The sequence below is a fragment of the Stenella coeruleoalba genome (genome assembly GCF_951394435.1).
Source record: "Stenella coeruleoalba genome assembly, chromosome: 6".
NCBI lineage: Eukaryota > Metazoa > Chordata > Mammalia > Artiodactyla > Delphinidae > Stenella > Stenella coeruleoalba.
Window position 1 is genome coordinate 43,190,024 of NC_137151.1, and position 13,355 is coordinate 43,203,378.

A 13,355-nucleotide genomic window follows, 5' to 3' on the forward strand; every position below is an offset into this window, starting at 1 on the left:
AACTAAATTTATTTTTTCAATATGAAACAAAATTTATGACTAGATCACAAGGTTTGGATCCTTTGTTGATACAAGAAGTAAACCTTATATGTACAGAGACACATATATGCTCATTTAAAGAAGACTGTCAGCAGCAAGTTTGTTGTTTTTTAATATCACATTAACTACTTGTCTGCATGGTTATTCTGTTGTAGGCTTCCTCTCCATTATAAAAATATAATAAAAAAAAACTAGGGCAATATCATGGCTAAATCAGGTAAAGGTACTTTAACTGAGTTATTGAATCGAGATGAGAAGTTTTAAAAATGATTCACTCTTGACTTTTTCAATGAGAAGCAATATGGGCTCTTCTTCAGGCATTCTGCATGCAGTTATTTGAAGTTGCACTAATTTTGTATCAGATAAAGAAAATTACACATATCTTCCCAAACCAACACACACAGCAGAGCACACTGGCTGTGTCTCTTGCTAGCATATGGTATTCATCATTAGCAGTAGCGGCAGCAGCCACCTCCTTCAGTTGACTGGTGGAAAATAGAGCTCCAACTCAAATCTCTGTCTGCTTGCCATAGCTTTTTCCAGTTAAATTGGTACCGCAATCTGTATGGTTTCATCACTCCATTGGCAGTTTAATATAAACATCTGTTTCCAGTCTTTTATATCCTATCTGAGATTTATTCAGTCCCTCTGAGTTATCTGTCCTTTTCTCCTTCCCCATTTATTTCCCTTGACTTCTAAATGATGTTATATTTTCCAATATTTCCTTGATCTTTTGCTCAGATGTGTGCATCATTAAATATATTTAATTATCTTTTTTTTTCTTCTGGAGCCTGAACTGTTTGTTTATAATCTGTTCTCTCCTGATACATTATGAAGCTCTTTACCCTCACAGTGGAATTTTCCTTGGAAATAAAGTAGCATGACTCCAGGTTGCAATGATGGAGGTGATTATTTCATTGTGATTGGCATCAAGATCAAACTGTGAAGGATTTTATTCCAGTTTTGTCTATTCTCCACCCATATTTTGCATTTACCCTTTTACAATGCAAGGATTTGAAAGTCCTAGTGCTCAGGATTCATATTATTTTGCTTCCTCTTCTGTTAAATTTATAATGTTCTAAAGTAAGGGCATTTCCTGCAAGGTAATAATCTGTGGTAGAAGCAGAGACCCTGAATCAAAGACAGTAGAGTCTTTTAATTTAACTATTGGTTAAATGTCAGGAAATGTCCGGCCCAGAGGTCATTATTATTAAGTCAAATAGAAAGCTTTTATTTTCCTATCTCCTTGTTATTTGGGGAGCTGTTCATAAAGATTGATGCTGTGTAAGTCACTAACCACAGGGAAATGGAGGAATTCTGTAAACAAATGGCAAGCAGAACTTTGTTCTTATTGTCCCATTAAGCTTAATATGAGGTGTTAAATTTAATGAAATGTGGTGAGTGAAGTGTTACTTTTCTATTGGTTACTGTAACAGTCATTAACAAGTAAGACATGACTAGTACTGAAAATAGAATACTGTATCCATGACAACACAGAGTTAGGACAGCAATTACTTAATATTTTCTTGATTTATTAATTTCTTTATAAGTGGGAGAAACAAGAAGACTCTTGAGCTGGGCAGTTAATAGTCCAAATTAGCTAACATTTTTAGCTACATCATTTATATAGTCATTTAGTCATTCACTCATTCCTATAAACATTCGTTGAGGTTCTACTATATGGTAGACGCTAAGCATACAGAAATGAGTGAGACAGTTTCTGCCCACAGTTTTTCATGATCCAATTAGTACAGTGGTTCTCAAATGAGGGTCTCTGGACAAGCAGCATCTGCCTCACTGGGAACTTGTGAGGAATGCAGATTTTTAGGCCCTTACTAGACCTACTGAATCACACACACTGAGGTGAGACCCAGTGATCTTGTGTTTTAACAAGCCCTCCAGGTGCTTTTGGTGCTCCCTAAAGCTTGAGAACCACCAGTTGCATGAAGAAATTAAAAACTTTTCAATTAATAATATCTTGTTTTATGTCCAAAATGATTACAGAATAACAGAACACTTCCATTTAAGAGAGTTATAATTCCATAGAACTTCAGAGATTCCATAAATATTTATCCTTTAGGTTTATGGCCAAGAAGTATTGGACATAGACTAACTTCACATGATCGATTAAAAATCCTAACAACAAAAAACCTAATGAATATCTCACAGATTCCGTGGATCTTGGTACGTCTCTTCACTGATCCTATTGTTTCATGAATATTGAAAACTATCTTTTAAGAGAGAAACATATATTATAAGATGCTTGAAGAGTCACTATCATATTTATAATATTCAGTTTACCATAACGTTAGACAAATAACTGTTCAATAAATGTCCAGCCCATTTGTGGATTTAAATCTTGAAAAAAAATCACTTAACCTTTTCACTTACTTCTTCTTTTGCGAAATGAGGGTTGAAGTAGGGCTTGTGACTTACAATGCTCTCTCAGATCTTTTCCAATCTGAATATTTCGTTATTCTTCTTTGGAAGTCTGTTTGTTAATATAAGTTCCCCTCAGATGAATATATACACACACACATATATACACTACATAGATGTACATCTAATCAATTTTTCTTTGTATATTTACTTATTCTCTCTATTGCTTATTAAGCCTTGATCCTTAGTACAATTATGTCTTAGCTTTTCTGTACAACCATGGCCTCAGATTTTTGCCCACTTGGAACTGCATGTGTGTTCTCTCAAACCATCACTGTATACCCAGAACTGCCTTTTCTTGAACAGACACAAGATACCTCACCCTTTCACTCTTAGGAGTCCATCTAATTCTGTGACGCACTCCAATGAAAATAACACCTACCACTTTGGGCTGTTAAACACTTATCTTTTCCCTCCCTTCATCCTGTTGATCTTGAGTGTATTAAGATGAGCACTTTTATTCCTTCCTTGCTTTTAATTATAACTGGTGACATGCTTTATAAACTCACAAAGATAATATTTCATGTAGGGACATCCCACATTTTGGATAGAAACATTTATATAACAATTGGACACCAATATGAAGAGTGAGTTGCATTGCAGGTAGGGTAATAGATTAGATCTATGGTTTTATATAATGTCAAGCTATTCATGGTTCAGGTGTGAGACCTGTGGGTCCTGTTACCTTTATTATCTGCTATAGTTGAAAACTGTAGCTCTACAATCATCAGCCATTTCAAGATGAAGATGTTGGTATAGTCAGTATGGCAGAGCCAGAGTGGTATACTGTAAAAACATTATTCAGGCTATCAGACCTGGGTTCAAATTCTGTCACCACTGTTCACTTGCTGTGTGATCCTAAACAAATTAAATGACCTCTCTGAATCTATTTTCTCAAATGCAAAGTAATGAAAATAATCCACATGTTGGGTTTGCTATGAGGGTTAAGTGAAGTAATAGTTAGAAGAACCTACTGCACGGCCTACCACAGGCCTGTTCAACATATGTCTATATCTGTGATCCAAACCTCTACCAGGAAATAAAAAACTGCCTACCTATCTCTCCATATGAATTTTACTCCAAGCTCTTGTATTAATATGCTGAAAAATAAACTCATTCCACCCCTCTCCCCATAACCTACTGCTCCTGTATTCTATGGATAAATGGTGTTGCTACTCAGACATTGTCCCAAATTGGAAACTCCCTTCTCCCTCACTCCACACATCCAACCGGGCACTAAAAGCAGATGGTTTTCACATCTCATATTCATTCCTACAGCTAATTCCTTAATTAAGACCCAAAATACCTTGCTTGGGTCATAGTATGGTCTCTAAATCAGCCCTCAATTCTCCATCTAGGGTGTTGCAATTCATACTCTTTACACTGCTGCCAGGGAGATCTTTTAAAACAAAAATCTTACACATGTTATTCTCTTGTATAAAATCATTCAATGATTCCCTTTAACTTTTTGGATAAAATTCAGTTTTTAGCATGACACACAAAGTTCTCTCTAGTTTGAAAATCAACTATCCTTCTCCATCCACCATGACCCCTCTCATCATTGTTACCCATGTCTCTACAATCACCCTGAATAAGAGATTTTTGTCTCTATTCGGGTTCTACCAAAAGCAGAGCCTGAGGCAAGGACTTGGTAGCAGGGAGTTTATTTGGGTGGCTATATAAGGAAGCAGGTATGAGGGAGGAGGAATAGAGTGTTGGGGTGAGGGTATGTCAGTGAAGTCCCTATAATCGTCGATAGAGCTTCATTCCTTGAAACCTCTGAGAAACCTGTAATACTCCCAGAATTGTCAGAAGAATAGGCAGCTGAGTCATTCTTCTGCCATCTCCTGTTCCCCACTGTTTGAAGGATGCCTTTGGGTGTAACACCCCAACCCTTTCAGGCTCCATTTGTGCAGAAGCTAAGTGACTTCCAGAACTTCAGAAAAGTCCCTGAAGTGGGAAATGCTTGAGCGGTATGCTAGCTCTGAGTTTGCACAGAACTGTGTATCACAGCTGTAGCTGAAATCACAGATGGGCCAAGGGGACACGACATCAGGCAATGAAGAGATGGCTCCATTGTGCTGCGGTTTTCTGCCTTCACATGAATTGTTCCCATGTGCCTAAATGTCTTCATTCCTCCTTCTTCTCCAAGTCATATAATTAACTAATACTGATCTCTCAAGTTGTAGTTCCAGAATTGGCTCTGCCAGAATCTCAAGTATTCGCTTTCTCTGATCACGAGTATTATCTGGAAGTCTTTCTTCTAAACACCCATAGCATTCAGGGTGGTGCTGCACCATATGCCACATTATCACAATAAATGGCACTTACTCTTTTACTTGTGCCTCTAGGATAGAAGCACCTCGAGGGTGGGAAATGTATCTTACTTGTCTTTGCTGCTATTTATAGTACAATGCCTGGGTATTTTAGAGCTCGAATCAATATTTGTTGAATAAATGGAAGCATGAATGAAAACGAATCCCCCAGACTAATTGTCATAAAACATTATTCCTTATCATATCATTTCTCATCAAAAATCATCCCTAACTGTACCCTGCTGACACATAATGACTAAATTCGTTAACTTGACTTTCCAAAACTGCTTTTCTAGCCTGATTTCCTATTACCCCCATTTAATAATTTTGTGCTTCAGACACACTGCTCATTCACTGTCCTTTAGAAGCCTTCTAGATCTCTTTCCTCATGCCTCTGGGCACACTATTCTGTCTTTTTTTTGAGTGTATGTCTTACTCTTACACATATTTTGAGGCCAGTTTAAACCCTGTTTTTCTAAAAAAAAACAACAAAAAACCAACCAACCAAACAAACAAGAAAACCCCACTTCTTGACAATTAGCCTGTAGTGGTCATTTTCTCTTCTTTGAATTCTTGCATTTTTAGTTGTCCAGTGATCACTAATAACATTGCCATATGTATGTCGTCTGAGTGTACTGTATCTCTTCAATTAATCTCTGTTTCTTGAAGTCAGATTCCATTTCTTACACTTAGTTTGGAATGAAATTTAATTCTTGGTATCTAATCCAGTACCTAGAATGGGCCCTCGTATATATATTGCAAGCTCAATACTGTTTCTTTATGGATACACAGACTATTCAGACATATACTTACATATCAGTCATTTCAAACACACCTGTGACTCTGGTTAGTCAAAGTAGAACTGCATTCTGCTAAAATCAGCGGTCTTGAGCTGACTGATGGGGCAAAGCAGATAGAAATTTGATTAAAAATTTAGCAGTGGAAAGAAAGTATCATTTAGAAGTGGTCAAGAAAAAGAGAGACCATAAAGGGGGATTATCTAACAAGGCAATCAAGAATATCTCCTACAACAATGAAATTTTGCTGAATATAAAAATAAACAGAGAATGTAAGTTTATCTTTGAAAAAAGTTTAAAACAGTACCGAAATTTATTATCTTAACATATTTATTTAGTTGTATAATGTTTTAATGAGGGAAAGTGAGATGTGGTTAAATGATCTAAAAATATAGCCAGTTATATGGCTACTGCATTTTATAAATTATTAATATTTAAAAGATAAGACCTTTTAATTTTGAATGAACTAAAAACAATTAGGGGGATTTTTTTTTTCTTTTTTGTAGAGGAAAACTGGGAGACTGGAGGTTTAAGATTGGTACAGATTTGTACTGTAATACATTTATATACTCATATTTTTTATCACCACTATGTATTATTTAATATAAAATACAAAAATATTGAAAAACATTTTCCTTAATTTTCATCCCTTCAAGAAATGGAAGCATGAATATGGATGTGATGATATGGCACTTTAACTTTTTACTCTTTGTGAGTATTATTTAATATTGGAGCAATTATAAAATATGGAAATTAAACATTTAAATAGACATTGGTTAAATCAATCAATAGATCTGAACTAGGAGACTAGGATGAATGATAGCAAAATCATTCGTTAACAGTTAATGAACAGACCGACCTTTGTTTAAATTATATTTTATAAGCTTTAATTATAATATAATTCTGACTTTTGAGCACAATATGGTTTTCAGGTAAATTCTGTGGGGTTACTTGTTTTTCCTTTTTTTTTTTTTTTTTTTGTAAGATGATAAACTTAAGCAGGAGATTTGCTTATCATATGTGAGCAAAAGAAAAAGGAAAGGATTAAACAGAAACTGTTTCTTCCCCCACAGGGCTACCTTCCCACTATCTTCCGACATTAATACAATGTTGCTGACTACGTTATGTTGTTACTAGGTTGTGTCAAATCAAGAGAATAATTGGACATTAAGATTCATCTCTGAATACATTAATTGGATGATTTCTTTATTTCTGTCATAAGTTACTAATGATTTCCTCTCCATAACTAGGGAAACTCTGAAGAACTCATTATTCTCTTGGGATTCTATAGCTACCTTAAGATGATTTTCGGTGGATGTGGTTGTTCTGGTAACAGTAGACTCTATATTAAGTTCCAAAATTAAAATTTCAAAAAGAAAGTATACTATTTAGATTTAAAATGTGCACCCTTTAGGGGGTTATTTCTTTTCAGATGGAATATGTTCCACAACAATGGTGCTTACAGAGAGACATGAGGACCCCACGAATACTAATATGCTCATCAGGATGATCATTGAAAACTCACATTTTCTCTAAATGCTGAGATTCTATAAATACCTCCTCTACATGTAGAAGACATGGGCCATAATTCTACTAAGCTCACAGGTTTTGTGCCTTGCTGCACTGGAAACTCATTGGGAGCAGATTCTCTTTCTTATTCACCTTTGTGTTCCTAGTGCCTTGCATAGTATAGGAGGCACTCAAATATCTGTTATCAGCTGATTAATAGAATCAATCTTTTTGAGTCTTAAGTGTATTAAACCAGAAATTATCTGAAGACTTCTCCTGTTGTAATATTCTATAAACTTTAAGCAGGCATCCTTCTGTAGAGAGTAAAAACTTTTCAAAAGTGTTTTCAATAAAAACTTTGCAAAGGGGGCTTCCCTGGTGGTGCAGTGGTTGGGAGTCCGCCTGCCGGTGCAGGGGACACGGGTTCGTGCCCCGGTCCGGGAGGATCCCGCATGCCGCGGAGCGGCTGGACCCGCGCCCGGAGCCTGTGCTCTGCAACGGGAGAGGCCACGGCGGTGGGAGGCCCGTGTACCGCAAAAAAAAAAAAAAAAAAAAAAAAGTTAAAAAAAATGAATCAGATGCTTTACCTTCTTCATTACATCCATACATACAGGTGAAACTCATCAAATCTTAATCCCTTGGAACAAAGGATGGGGTGATGAGCTGAAGGGGTACCAACATGGAGTTCAAATCTGATAACATGAGAAAGGAACTCCAAAGACAAACTCAGCCCCAATCACCATTTAGCCTACTTGGGCCAGTCCTTGTATGACTATTTTTCCTTCTACCTTTGGCCCATGTACATTGGTGCCATCTTCTACTTAACACAATAAATATTGTCTCAGAAGACATGAGTATAAATTGAATTTTTGTAAATTAGATCACAGCATTCAATAAAGGGTTATTGAACTACAGCACATCCTGTATTTCAGGGTATGTGGGTAGAACCAGACCTTGACCTCACACATTTATAAACCAGTGAGAGAAACACACAAGCATGCGGATGATGATAACATGAGACCTGGTACTACTGAAAGGAGCAAAAGACGCATTCCTCCTAGAACTAGCATGAAATGATCTGGGAAACCATGCCCTTTGAAATGCCTTGGGACCCAACAATAAAAAGAAGTAGGTTACGAATACTCTTCAAAGTTCTTTTGTTTTCAAATAACAGACTCTGAAATTTACCTATAGTAAGTTTGAGTTTTCTATATGTATACTTTTTCTGTGTAATGGGTTTTGCCAAAGAGCTAAAAATCAAGTGACTCTTAAATTTTTAACAGAACGGGAACTTTTACTGCTTCTGCTTACTGTCTGTTGTCCATATAGAATTTGTCTGTGCTCCTGAAAGCTGCCAAATATGCTTCCATTTTTTACATTAACCATTATAGGTAAAGACAGAATAATGGATTTCTTTCAGTGTCTCCTTTGAATTGACAAGCAGGATCACTCTGTGTCAAGGAGATGTAGTTGCTGCTTTTCTATTAATAGTAAGTTACAATATTATAGGTGTTGTAGCAATTGGTTAAGCAAACAGAAACAATTATATGAATTTGACAGTAATGTTCCTCCACAATTTTATTTTACCTGTTCAGTTCAGATAATGAAAGTAGCATGCTAAAATAAAGCAAGTTTAGATTTGACTACTGGATGAATTCTTTTGATGAGTATTTTTGACCACATACTACATTCTAAGCATATAGAATGTAGAGCCCTGGAGATAGAGATAAGGACAAAAACAAATTCAGTCCGTGCTCTAAGAATAGGGTTTAAAGCCTGTTAGGAAAGGCATAGGTTAATTAAATAATCACACAATAAATGTGGAAAATACTAAAAGTACTAGAGTCATGAAATACAATTGAATGGTTTTAAGAGTGGGTGGGTGTGTATGTGGGTAAGTATTGTCATGTGATCGTATTTGCATTTTTAAGTACTCTGTCTGCAATGTGATTGGTATTGCCAACAGTGGATGTAAGGAGACCAGTTAGAAAGTCCAGAAAAAACAGCAGTGCTAGTTTAAATTAACGTAATGCCAGTGATTATGAGAGAAATAGACAGTTGACCCAATTACTACTTCAGTAAAGGATTTAAAGGAATTTAAGCATTACTATTTATCAAGTGTCTATAATGTGTCAAATGCCCTTTTAGGTGCTAGGGGTACAAACGTGAACTTGTTAAAAAAAACTCTTCCCTCAAGAAACTCCCTGTTTGCTGTGACGTTTCCAAGTATGATGAACTATGCATTCATATCATAGAAAAAAAATAAAGTAGCTAATGTCAGATAATTCATATTAACCATCATTTAACTTTGCTGTATATTATATAACTTTCACTCTTGGGGATTCTTCAAGAATCAACAGAAATAATGCATTTGAAAACAAAGCATAAATATAAGGTGTTGTTAATTTCCTCTTTATAGCTTCCTAATAATATCTAGCTTAGGCTAATATTTAAATAAATTTTTGTTTCCTGAGAATACAGAAATTGGGCCTTATCTAACAAAATACCATAGACAGGTGGCTGGATGGCTTAAACAACAGACATTTGCTTCTCACAGTTCTGGAGGCTGGGAGGTCCAAGATCAAGATAATCGCAGATGCTGTTCCTATTGGGATGAGGAAGGAGGCTCTTCCTGGTTTGCAGACTGCCACTTTCTTGCTATGTGTCACATGGCAGAGAGAGAGTTCTGGTCTTCCTTAATCCCGTCATGGGGGCTCCACCCTCATACTTCGTCTAAACCTAATTCTCTATCATCGTTTTTTGGGGGTTAGGATTTTAACATATGAATTTTGGGGAAACACAAACATTTGGTCTATGTTTGCTAACCAGAACTTGCTAACCAGTAACAAAATAATTTAGCCTGGAATTTGCTCCTGGTAACAAAGAAGGTGACAGACAAATGTTTGGATTACTGAATCTCTGCTAGTGGTAGTACCACTGTGGTGCCTGCACTGCTTTCAGTCAATTAAATGAGAAGTAAATTAGAGTTTATGTTATTTTATTCACTTGAATTCAGGGTTTTTCAGGACATTAAGATTTTCTTTCCTAATGTTTCATTGTATACAATTTTAAACAAAAACAAAAGTAGAATAGTAATGATAATGATTCCCTTATTTCCACTACCACCTTCAACAAGTATCAACATTTCAACAATCTGATTCTATCTATTCTTCACTTTATTTTTTGTTTTCTCTGGAGTATTTTTAAACAATTCTAGACAAAATATGATTTCACCCATGAATACTTTAGTATGTTATTTCATCTGATAAGGCTTTTTTTAAACATAACCACCTCTACTTTGCTAATCAACCTAACAAAATTAACAAATATTTCTTAATATCACTTAATACTGTATTCAAATTCCCCCATTTATTTTCAAGATACATTTTTTATTGTTGGTTTACTCAAATCAGGATTCAACAAGGTTCACATAAATACTGTACTTGGTTGTCATGTAGGTCTTTCTTATTCTGCAAAAGGCGTCTTCCTTCCTCTCTTCCTCCCTTTTTTCCTCCCTCCCCTTCTTCCTTTATTTTCATGCAGTCCATTTGTTGGAAATACCAGTCATCTGTCCTGGGAAAATTGGACATCCCTTGAGCCAACAGTAAGCTTGTTCCTCTGTCTCCTATATTTCCTGTAAATAGGTAATTAGATATAGGTTTCATTAACAACTTAGCTAAAGCTTTTCTGAAAGCATGGCTTGCAAGAAGGACCCCAGTGCCAGTGCAAGTAGTTTATTTGGGATTCTCCACAAGACAGGAGAGAGGGAGTAGGGAGAGTGGGCCAGGCAGGGCAAGACCATTTAAGGTTGTGTTATCAAGGTGCCTACTGTAGACAGCAGGGCTCTCTTCAGTGGGGACTTCTGGGAAGCTTAGACAGCACCTCCCAAACTTGCCACTGGCTTCCCTTTCCCCTTGGTTGAAGGTTTTCCTGGAAGCTGGGTCTTGCACACAGTGAGTCGGAACTATTCCCCAGAGCTGCAGCTGAGATCAGAGGTGGGCAGAGGGATGAGATGAACACCAGAGGCTTTTGCTACTCAGTCTAGAATATTTCATATGTGGTTCTGTGTATGCTTTTTGTGTGAGGCATGTAATGACCAGGTGTCCCATTTTAAATGATTCTAAACTTGAAAAGTCATGTCAGCCTTTTAAAGTTCCTCAACAAATTTTCAATAGTGATTTTATGTTCATTGGTGGTCATTGCCTGTATGCATCATTTCTTTCAGAGTTGCGAGCTGGCGATTTTTCTAATTTCATCATTCTTTCTGTATTTACTTGTTGGGATTTTTCTAAAAGAAAAACTTTCTTGTATTAACCATTTAGTTACCTCAGAGTAACTAAAGACAGATAAATTCTTGATACTTTTCTTCCCCACTCCTTTTACAAACCAATTTACAGAGTAATGCGTTTGTGCCCTGACAACCTCCAGTGTAATCCGCTGAATCTTTTTTCTTCCCTGAACAGTAGGGAAGCATTGCCATGCTATTAAAAAATGGTGGGATGAGGATAGGTTTTTGGTTGTTTCACATGATTAACAAATTATTAGGCTCTCATGCTTAGTAAAGGGAGTAGAGGCATAATAGGGTGAATGGATAACTCAGCAGTAGGCAGGAGACAAGGAAGGCAAAATCACTCCTGATCGTAGCACAAGATAAGTCAATGCGGTAAGGCAAGCAATGGTCTTGGTGTTTGCACAACTCACAAAGAGTAGCTTGCATAAATTATGAAGTATGAAACCCCAGATTTCTGCTACTGAGGTGCATTTTGGAGCTCTTGATTCTCAGAATAGAAGCCTGGATCTTTTCAGTCCCATTTTCCTAAAATGTTTTATAAAGGAATGTTAAAGACTATGAACAGTGCTGCCAAATTAAACTGCAAGTCAATTTATCTCACAGCTAAGTGGGGTCACCAACTCCCTCAACTTTGCCTGGGATTTTCCCAGTTTCAGCACAGAAAGTTCATCCCAGAAACCCCCTCAAGTCCTAGGCAAACCTGAATTACTGGTCACTCCATCGAAAAGGGATCTTTTTACTGAAAAGATGTTTATAACCTATGACCAGTTTTGAGGAGCATGTATGAGATTTCCTTAGTTTGCTGGCCCATCCTATTATTTTTCCCTTTCAGAAATTCTCCTTTGTGACCACCAGCACATGTTTATAAGGGACTAAGAAGGAAAGGCTATGTTCTCTATTCAAGGAACAGAGAAAGTGAGGTCACCAGGCCACATGGGGATCAAAACATTGCTGTTAGCATCACTAACACCTGTTTTAAGTTAATCTGAAAACGAGGGCTGGGAATAAAGATTTCTGCATAATTGTTTTTGTATTTGTTGTATTTTGCTGGGAAAAGTAATCTTTTGAAAAATTATTTTCTTTTAGACTTGAAACCCAGTTGACAACATTGCTAAAAACATAAAACTCAGCTATCATCCCACGTTGCATATTTGTGGAATCTATGGTCCTTCACACATCTTTGTACCTTGTCCTGGTAAATATTTCATTTTATAATACTTCTATGTAATCAGTTGGCTCTAATTGGCTAGAGGCAATTATTCTGACATACAAGAATTTTCCTTTCACCATCTGAATACCTATTTATGGGCTCAAAGTATCCTTCTGTGACCTTACTATCCTACATCTTATCTAGTTACCATTTTTATGTGTGCTTTTGTCCTACTCTGATGTGGTGCAACCAGACAGATGTATTACTTCCATCTATTGAAATTAGCCAAACATTGGGATTTTATTCCCTTCAGATTAAGCATATTCACAGATGGGTTAAAAAGAATGATTCAGCTGCTTCTCAGAATCCCTACCTTAAGGATTTTCAGCTGTGGCTGTGACTTGGAAAATTTTAGCAAAAGCCATGTGGGAAACATGTGGGAAATTTTTAGTGCCCAATATGCAGACGATGGGAATCCAAGGTGTAATCTAAAAAGGAAGATAATTAACAGTCACGTGGGTAACTTCAGTTCATATTTTACGCACAACTTTGGGAACATTGACTCATGAAAATGGAGCCTGTGTACAACACAAATATTTCTGAACATCATCCAACAAGTATATCAACAATCTGTTCCAGAGAATGAAGAGCTATAGTTGCTTTAGTCTTCACATTCATTCGTATTCTCTTTTTGATGGTACAAATATAAATAATGCCCTTTTAAAAAACCAGAGTTTAGTTTCAAAATTGGTTGAAGTAGATTTTAGATTCTCGGGGAGCCATGGGAAAATCAGCACACCTCTCTGAACTCAGGT

The 13,355-nt window shown here is 36.5% G+C and overlaps 1 protein-coding gene across 33 annotated transcripts in view; it reads left to right on the forward strand.

Moving 5' to 3' along the window:
- The window catches only part of LOC307187576 (uncharacterized protein), a 791,299-nt gene that overhangs the window by 275,565 nt on the left and 502,379 nt on the right, over positions 1-13,355 (forward strand). For 31 of the 33 annotated variants that reach the window (XR_013828646.1, XR_013828647.1, XR_013828648.1 and 28 more), the window contains one exon: positions 12,477-12,585. The exons of the other annotated variants lie outside the window; for them this stretch is intronic. The gene's annotated coding sequence lies outside the window, so the exon portion shown is untranslated. The remainder of the gene's footprint in view (positions 1-12,476; positions 12,586-13,355) is intronic. 33 annotated transcript variants of the gene reach the window in all.